Source organism: Gorilla gorilla, chromosome 17, assembly GCF_029281585.2.
Source record: "Gorilla gorilla gorilla isolate KB3781 chromosome 17, NHGRI_mGorGor1-v2.1_pri, whole genome shotgun sequence".
NCBI lineage: Eukaryota > Metazoa > Chordata > Mammalia > Primates > Hominidae > Gorilla > Gorilla gorilla.
Window position 1 is genome coordinate 81,128,141 of NC_073241.2, and position 9,159 is coordinate 81,137,299.

Genomic DNA, 9,159 nt, shown 5'->3' on the forward strand with positions numbered 1-9,159 from the left:
CCTTTTTTTAAAAGGCTGATTAGTATTCCATTGTGTGTATATACCACATTTTCTGTATCCATTCATTCATTGATGGGCACTTTGGTTGTTTCCATATCTTGGCTATTGGGAATAATGTTTCAATGAACAGGGGAGTGCAGATATCTCTTTGACATCCTGATTTCATTCCTTTTGGATATGTACCCAGAAGTCGAATTGATGGATCATATGGTAGTCAAAGGATATAACATTTCAGTTATGGAGGAGGATTAAGTTTAGGATGTCTGCTATAAAACATGATTATAGTTAATGGTATTGTATTCTTGAAAATTTCTAGGAATAGATTTTAAATGTTATCACTAAAAAAAATGCATATGAGGTAATAAATGTTAATTAGCTTGATTTAGTCACTTCTCAATGTATGCATACATCAAAAGGTTATGCTGTATACTATAAACATGTGATTTTTGAAAATTAAAAAATTTAATTTAAAAAAAGAGTGCTGGGCATATCAAAGTACTTCAGACAAAGTACTTGTTGAACTGATTTGAATAAAAAATATCTTAGCAGTCTGGATGTTTACTCCACCCAGAAAAGGCTGCCTTCCTAGGGACTTTCAGTGTGACTCCCAGCCGAGAGTCCTGTTGGAAATAAGCTGGGATGTAGTGGTTTTATGACAATCTAGGACAATGCTTAGTTTGTAGTGCTGGCAAAGAGTTTGACATGTAAATATTGCATGGCACATAAAGAACAATCTGAGGCCAGATATGGTGGATCACACCTATAATCTCAGCACTTTGGAAGGCCAAGATGAAAGAATCACTTGAGCACTGAGGTTCGAGACCAGCCTGGGCAACATAGTGAGACCTGGTAAAAAAAAAATTACACAGGCATGGTGATGTGTGCCTGTAGTTCCAGCTACTTGGGAGGGCCTGGGAGGTGGATCCTGCAGTGATCCATGATTATGCCACTGCACTCCAGCCTGGGTAACACAGCAAGACCCTACTCAAAAAAGGAATATGATTTGCTAAGCCCTGTGCACGTCCAAAGAAATTGACTAGAATCATCTGCGGTCGTGTCTACTCTAGAGGCAACAGTTGAGAAAAGTAGCTCAGAATTTCCTTCAAAAGATGATTTCCTTCAAAAGAAGACTCCAAGAAAAGGAGATTTAAATGTCATGAGCAGGCCTTGTTATATTAAGGAGGGCACACTTTCATAAAGAGAATATGTGGTCATTGTGAAACTCAGGGCCACTGCTTCTCCATGAGCTCTTAGCAATATTAAATAGAATTTCCATGTTTTATTCACTCTAAGATATATTTAAGAAATGTTTTCACATTTGTGAACTGAGAGTACATCTTGTAATCATCATAGGCCAGTGATACTGGAATATAGTGATCATTTTTGAGCATGGACATTAAAACTTGTAGAATGGTTGTTGGAGGCCTGAAAGAAAATTCTAGAGACATTAGTTTATCAGTTTTTTTTTTAAAGTTGCATCACCATTAATGATGAACTGAGGCATGGTATGGAGCGGAAAAGGACAGGTATCATAAGGAGTCATGAAATGATAAGTGTCATATGCAGAATAGGAAGTGATGAGATTAGCTTATTTTTTTTAATGGGTGAACTGTGAGTGACATATGGAAACTAAGTCTAAGTGAATTTAAAAGAGCTCCTGTAAGCTTAAAGTTCTACTCCTAGGTAATAGGAAAGCATGGGCCATATTTTTTAATTGGCAGAATCATTTCTTAGTGATATACCCAGTAATGATATATCTAACATAAATGTTTTCTTAGACTCAGTGAAATTGGCATCAAGGGGGTTTTAGTGACATGAAGAATGAGTCAAATAAAATTATTCTTATACAACAAAAAAGTAAATAAAATGCAGGCATAGAATCTAAGAACTGGAAAATAATGTGAGTTCTAGTCTCCTTAGTTACTATTTAGCCACAATGTTCACCCTTTCAGGCAATTTTTTTCTCCTTGCTTAAGATGTTTATATTTTAATGACTTTTGATAATTGGGATCCCGTTGCTATCTTTAATAAAAAGGAAAGGACTAATATTGGGGGCGTTTTATGTTTAGCATACTGAGGTGCCATGAATCAGTTCATATTGGAAAAAGCTTTTATCCCCCTAGCCATGTGGATGGCAAGGTTTTTATAGGGCCTGGAGTGTCCAGAGAACCCTGGCAGGCTTCTTCTAGCCATTAGGAGCCTCTATTTTTATTCCTGTGTGGTACAAAAATTATCCTTCCCTGGGTATCTCCCAACCTGGAAAAGGTTGTGAGCACTGCTCTAATAGATTGCCGGTGGCGTCTCTGAAAAAATATGGAATAGAAAAAGTTAAAGACCCCATTGCCTCCAAGGCCCTGTCATGATTTGCACAGATTATGTCCAGAAGTTTCTGTGTAAGAGTGACTACTGCACTTGCCTAGAGATATTTCTTTCTACATTTGCAATCCCAGTCAAGCTTGATCAGAACTTACAGTTGTCTTCTTAACAGGTTGGAAAGAGGAACTTCGGCTCTAAAGTAAAGAGTTAAAACATGAAAACAAACATCAATTCTACAAAAGTGATTTTTTTAAAATGTGGTCTCCGGACCAGCAGCATCAGCATTGTTGGAAATGTTAGAGAGGAAATCTTAGGCCCCAACCTGGACTTATCAAATCAGAAACTGTGGGGTGGGTCTGATGTATCTAGCCTTTAACAAACCTTTCAGATGATTCTGATGCTTGCTTAGGTTCAGGAGCCACAGATTTACAGTGTCCAGAAGACAAAAGGTAACAAAAAAGAATATTTGATCTTTTGTCCAACAGACACTGGAATATGGTCCCTGGGATTGGGGTTATATTTCTCCTGTTGTCTTCTTTTATGCCTTTTGCAAATTATTTAGCTTTGCTAGGCCTCAATTTCTTCCAGTATAAAATGAAGGCAATCAATTAGATATTCTTTATTCCTTGTATGGTTTTTTTAATTGCCCTTCTATGTTTAAATTGCATCGTGTGCTATGTAGCATCTTTTAGTAGAGCATGGAGGCAGGGGAGTACAAGTGGGGGATGCAGCTTCTTCAGGATTCTTTAACCATGCTGAGAAGTGGTGGTGGGGAGGAACTTCTTTCTATCCCGGTAAAGCAGGAATTGCAGGGCTTTTCCTGCCTGATGAGTAAGGGATTGCTGTGAAAAGAATGAGAGTTAAAGATGTTTTTATTCTCTGGGTTCCAATCCTGGCCTTAATATTAACTCTCTCTGTGATATCACGTCAGTCTTAACTCTCTGGCTCTAAGTTCTTCTGTAATGTAAGAAATCAAATAGGAAAACAGTTTTATGTGTCTAGTACAATGATCAGGAGAGAGCAAGTGTCCAATAAATGCTCCGTTTTTTTTCCATCTCAAATATTCTGTTCTTTGCAATTTGCCGGTATTCAAAATGCTTTGCTGGCCGGGCATGGTGGCTCACGTCTGTAATCCCAGCACTCTGGGGTCCGAGACGGGTGGATCACCTGAGATCAGGAGTCGAGACCAGCCTGGCAATTATGGTGAAACCCCATCTCTACTAAAAATACAAAAATTACCCGGGTATGGTGGTGCACACTTGTAATCCCAGCAACTCGGGAGACTGAAGCAGGGGGATTGCTTGAACCTGGAAGGCAGAGGTTGCAGTGAGCCAAGATTGCTGCACTCCAGCCTGGGCGACACAGTGAGACCCTGTTTCAAAGAAAAAAAAAATGCTTTGCCAACATCGATTTCGTTCCCACATTATTATGTAGGTTCCCAAGACCATCTCTGGAAGGGAAGTATTTGCTGACAGCCTGTTAGTGTTCTTGTCAGGTCACATAACCAGTTATCCTTATCCTGTGAAGCCTAACTACCTGCTTTCAAACCAATATTTGAGAGTTCTAAGTACTTTTTAGGATTTGTTGCTTATGTGTACCCGCAGTTTCAGGGTATCCTGTAACTCCAAGTTTCCTCTCCAAAGCTGCTGGCCAAATTACATAGCACACCCTTGTTTAAATTGGTGGGGGTGGGGGCAACATGAATCTGAGTATATCAATAACATGTCTTAGTTTAATTAAAAATGACCTACCAAAGAATGAATAGAAGAAACTTAATCTTTATGCATTTTATTTATTCTTGCTATCGTTCAATAGAACCTCACCATTCTTGACACTAACAATGTACTAGACACTTTGTATCTTATTTGATTCTTAGAACAGTTATGTGGGATGGATTGTATTGCCTCCATTTGAGTAACTTGCCCAAGTTCACTCAGTATGCGGCAAAACAAAAAGCGTTTTGAATCTAAGTATTTTTCTTTCCAGGGCCAATGCTTTTTTTTTTTTTTTTACAGAAGCAAAGCTCTCCTAAAACTTATGTTAGCTGGGTAAATGGCTTTAGTGTTTGCATAAGGGGTTCTCTGATTCTCAAAGTTGCTGAGATGGTGTTAAAATTCAAGTTTAATCAATCAACCAATTAGTATTTATTGAATACCTGCTGGGTGCAAGGATTGCACTTGGTGCTATGGGAAATAAACAACAACAACAAAGAATCAAGCTGATCCCCACGCAGTGAAGGAAGAGAAACACATGAAGACTGGCATGAGATCACGAGGAGGCAGCTCCCTGGTAGCCAGGCTAGTCAGGAAATGTTCCATGGTCATGATGGGATTTTCTTACTTTTCCTTTTTTTTTTTTTTTGAGACAGAGTCTAGTTTTGTCACCCAGACTGGAGTGCAGTGGGTGCAATCTCAGCTCACTGCAACCTCTGCCTCCTGGGTTCAAGGGATTCTCCTGCCTCCGCTTTCCTAGTAGTTGGAATTACACGTGCCTGCCACCACAACTGGCTAATTTTTGTACTTTTAGTAGAGATGGGCTTTCACCATGTTGGTCAAGCTGGTCTTGAACTCTTGACCTCAAGTGATCCGCCTGCTTCAGCCTGCCAAAGTGCTGGGATTATAGGTGTGAGCCACTGCGCCTGGCCTATGATAGGATTTTTGTTCTTGGAGTATCTATCAAGTCTTACTATGTTTCTGGCGTTACCTTATGTAACTTTTACAACTACTCTACCCTCATTTTACTGTTGAGTCAACCAAGATACAGAGGGGTGAAATGAACCTTCCTGATTTATACACTTGGCAAGAAGAAGGGATGAGAATCAGTCCTCAGGCTTTTGAATCCAAGTCTGATGCCCCTTCTATAACATTTATTAGAGTGATCTCTAAGAAAGGGTTGTTAACATTTAGTTTCCCTAAAGTAGGCCTGTAATCTTTTAAATGCCAACAAACAGGAGTCTGAAGACCATGAGACTTTATTTGTTCACAGTTTTCCTGGGGAACACACAGTGTTTCTGAAGAAAAGACTTTAGTTCTTCCTTCTAATGAAAGCAGTTATGCTGGTATTTGTTCAGGTACGTGCTAGGGATTCAAACTCATAGATATTAAAAAGAGCCATTTAGAATTGTATACTGCTCTTCAGAGACCCTCCTGCCTACCCCCAACTACTTAAAGCAATAAACTGTCTCTCTGTGGGAGGGAGGTACAACCTTTTTGTGGTTCAGCTGCTGAAGCTGGGGGCTCCTTAGTCAGCAGTTGGTCTGAGCTGAGCTGGGCCAGCCTGGGACGGTGGGCTTCCCAGGGACCAGTGTCCTCAGGCAGCTTGTCCCTTGGGGAAAGCAGGACACTAACTTCTGCCTGCGAATTCACCAGGAAGACCAAGCAGAGGAGCAATGTTAGGCCATTTCAGAAAGTTCAGGCGGCTGCTAAGTAGCCTTCCCTGGTGGGGCCCACAGCCTGGTAGGTGGCATCAGTATGTTACTCAGCTGCAGTTGTGACTTTGATGGGCATCACCCAGCATGCCTTTGATAGGGAGCAGCAAAACAAGACAGTGAAGACTTTCTTGCTTTGTGAAAAGCATGTCAGTGCAGCCCCAAAGAATGAGGCAAACTCAAAGGGAAGCGTGAACAAAACTGTTTGCTTAAGGCGGAGGTGTCCAAGGAGAAATTTGAAGTACCTGCTTTTGTTTGGTTTTGTTTATAGAAAACTTTTAAAAATAACTCCTTTTAAAGCAGAAACCTCGTATGCCTAATATATTATCATAGAGTAATCTAAAGAAATGGTTGTGGTACTTCCTGATAAGAGATTAACATTTAACTTCCCTAGTAGGCATGAGAATGGTCCCAATTAAAAAACTCCAAATATAGTAAAATTTCCTTTCAAGTTCAAATCAGAAAATTGAAATCCTACAACTCCTAGCACAAAGATGTGTATATAATAAACACTCAAAAACATTTATTGCTAAATTAATCTTATTTATTCCATCTTGAAGGCTTTTATCAGAATCTTAATCTTCCTCTACATCCTTATAATGTTTCTATTACATTTAGCCTGGTGTTCAATTTTACTGAATTCTGATTTACAGAGAACTATTAATCCATAGTGTAATTCAGTTAATAATAATAATATTCACCAGAGGGCTTCATACCTGCAACATTATGATTAAGTGGACATAATGCAACCTGCATAATCTACAAATATGAATACTCCAAAATGGGTTAAGCTAAAACCCAGCTTTCCCTGTGTGTCACTTGGATACTGCAAAGCTCTGTTGACTGTTCTCATTGTAAAATATATATGGATTGCTACTCCCTACCTTTTTGGTTCTACCCTGCTTTGTTAGCTTAGTTATCATAAACGTTTCTCCACTCCTACCCCAAAGCTATTTGGGAATAGTATATAAAAATATTGGATGTGAACTTCGATTTCTTTTGTTTAAATCATCTTAAGGGTGGAGATATGAAAGACCGAAAGAAGGTAAGCAAGTAAGAAATAATTCAAGTAATGAAACTTTGGATCCTGACAGAACCCCAGTAATTATCAAAACTAGGTGACTCTCTTGTGTATAGATGTGGAATCTGAGGCCAGTGAATGTCAGTAGCTTGTTCAAGCTCACCCAGTCAGTGGCAGGTATGTGGTGACCACCTGGGACATCTCAAGGTCATCATTTCAGTGGTTTATCCACCAGACAACACTTGGCAGCTGGTTTCCCAGATGTCGACTTGTACTGCACTTGCCTTTGGAGCAGCAGTTGTTGCTTTCTCCCTAGGAGACCAAGAGATGAACTAGATGGTTAGTCAAGTCTTTTTCCAGCACAGTGTGCTGAGTCCAGCTGGAAAATCTTGGAGGAGGCTCGTTTTCCTCACCGGTAAATGGGCAGTGCCTCACATGCAAGCATGCACCACAAGTTTATAAGAGAAATAGAACCAATGGGAAATTTCAATCAAAGCAGATTACTTCCAGGTTTTCATTACTTGAGCAACACTTGAGTATTGCTTCAGCATTCATCCTGATAGCCACCAAGCAAGAACATGACTCTCTTCCCAGTTAGCATCATCCTCTTTGCCGTATACTGTGACTTTGTTTTGACTTAGGACCTTGTCTCTTATTTTCTTATTGGAGTGTTCTTTTACCTTCTCCGAGTAATTTGTATCTCCACTTGGATATGAGCAGCATCTTATCATATGCTCTCAAGTTTTTCTTAGTGCTCTGGCATTTTCTTGAAGAAAAAAAAAATATCAAAAAGAAAAACCTTGCCAACATTCAGGGAAATGGTAAAAAATGCTCCTAGCAAGGCATTGTCTCTCTTGTTCACAACTATTTCTGTTTCTTTCTTCCACATTCACTATCCAACCTACTCAATATGGCCTGTACTCCTTATAGGCAAACTCACCCACAGTTTCCACTCGCCCTTATATGTTGGCATGAAATTCTTTCTCTAACCGAGTTTTTTTTTTTTTCACAGAACAATAAACACTTTTATTACATGGGCAAAGACAGGATGAGGATTTGTTTGCTTTTCCAGGCCTTGATTTTCCTAAGACAGAACTCCATCTCCTTGTCCTCTAGCACATAGCCATCTGCTTGGCCACACTGTCCCACCCTTGATGTGATGCATGCAAGAAGCTTTCCTTGCTGGAACTGCTCCTCCAGGAGACTGCTGATTTTGGCATTCTGTTTCCTTTTATCATATTTCTTGTGAATTTTTTTAGATCGCTTTTTGTTTAAAATCTCCTCCTCCTCAGCAGTCAGCTTTGTCCCCTTCTTGCGGCCCAGGGGCAGCGCATAGTGGGACTGGTACCACTGTTGGTATGGTGCGCTGTTGAAGAGCATGATGCATTTCTTCACCAGGGTCTTGGTACGGACCAGCTCGTTATTGAATGCATTGTAGACAACATCGATGATCACTGTTGTGCAAGTACAACACTCTGAGCCCCAGGAGAAATTCCCCGTGTCCAGCCTCAGGGCACAGTATTTCTCATTTCTTCCCTGCACACGGACTGTGTGGATGCGGCAGGGCTAATCTTGGTGTTGGCAACCAGCCGGGCACCCCAGCTCATACTTTCGCTTCTTGTGGTAGGGCTTTCTCTTGCCCCCAGTCTTGCAGCGCTTGTGCTAGTTGTCCCAAGAGATGCTCATCGCTGTTTAAAATTTATTTATTTCTTTATTATTTACTTATTTTTCCATAGATTATTGGAGTGCAGGTGGTGTTTGGTTATGTAAGTTCTTTAGTGGTAATTTGTGAGATTTTAATGCACCCATCATCTAAGCAGGATATACTGCACCCTATTTGTAGTCTTTTATCTCTTGCCCTCTCCCACGCTTACCCCCGACTCCCCAAAGAATTGTATCATTCTTATGCCTTTGCATCCTTATAGCTTAACTTCCACATATCAGTGAGAACATACAATGTCTAGTTTTCCATTCCTGAGTTACTTCACTTAGAATAATAGTCGCCAATTTCATCCAGGTCGCTGTGAATGCCATTAATTCATTCCTTTTTTATGGTTGAGTAGTGTTCCATCATTTATATATACCACAGTTTCTTTATCTACTTATTGATTGGTGGGCATTTGGGTTGGTTCCACAATTTTACAATTGAAAATTGTGCTGCAATGAACATATATGTGCAAGTATCTTTTTCTTATAATGACTTCTTTTCCTCTGGGTAGATACCCAGTAGTGGGATTGTTGGATCAAATGATAGTTCTACTTTCAGCTCTTTGAGGAATCTCCACACTATTTTCCATAGCGGCTGTACTAGTTCACATTCCCACCAGCAGTGTAGAAGTGTTCCCTGATCACTGCATCCATGCCAACATCTACTGTTTTTTTTTATTTTTTTGGT

The 9,159-nt window shown here is 40.0% G+C and overlaps 1 pseudogene; it reads right to left on the bottom strand.

Annotated features, from left to right (window-relative positions):
* Nucleotides 1-7,793: 7,793 nt before the first annotated feature.
* Nucleotides 7,794-8,450, bottom strand: LOC101128708 (small ribosomal subunit protein eS8-like; annotated as a pseudogene).
* Between the last annotated feature and the right edge of the window lie 709 nt (nucleotides 8,451-9,159).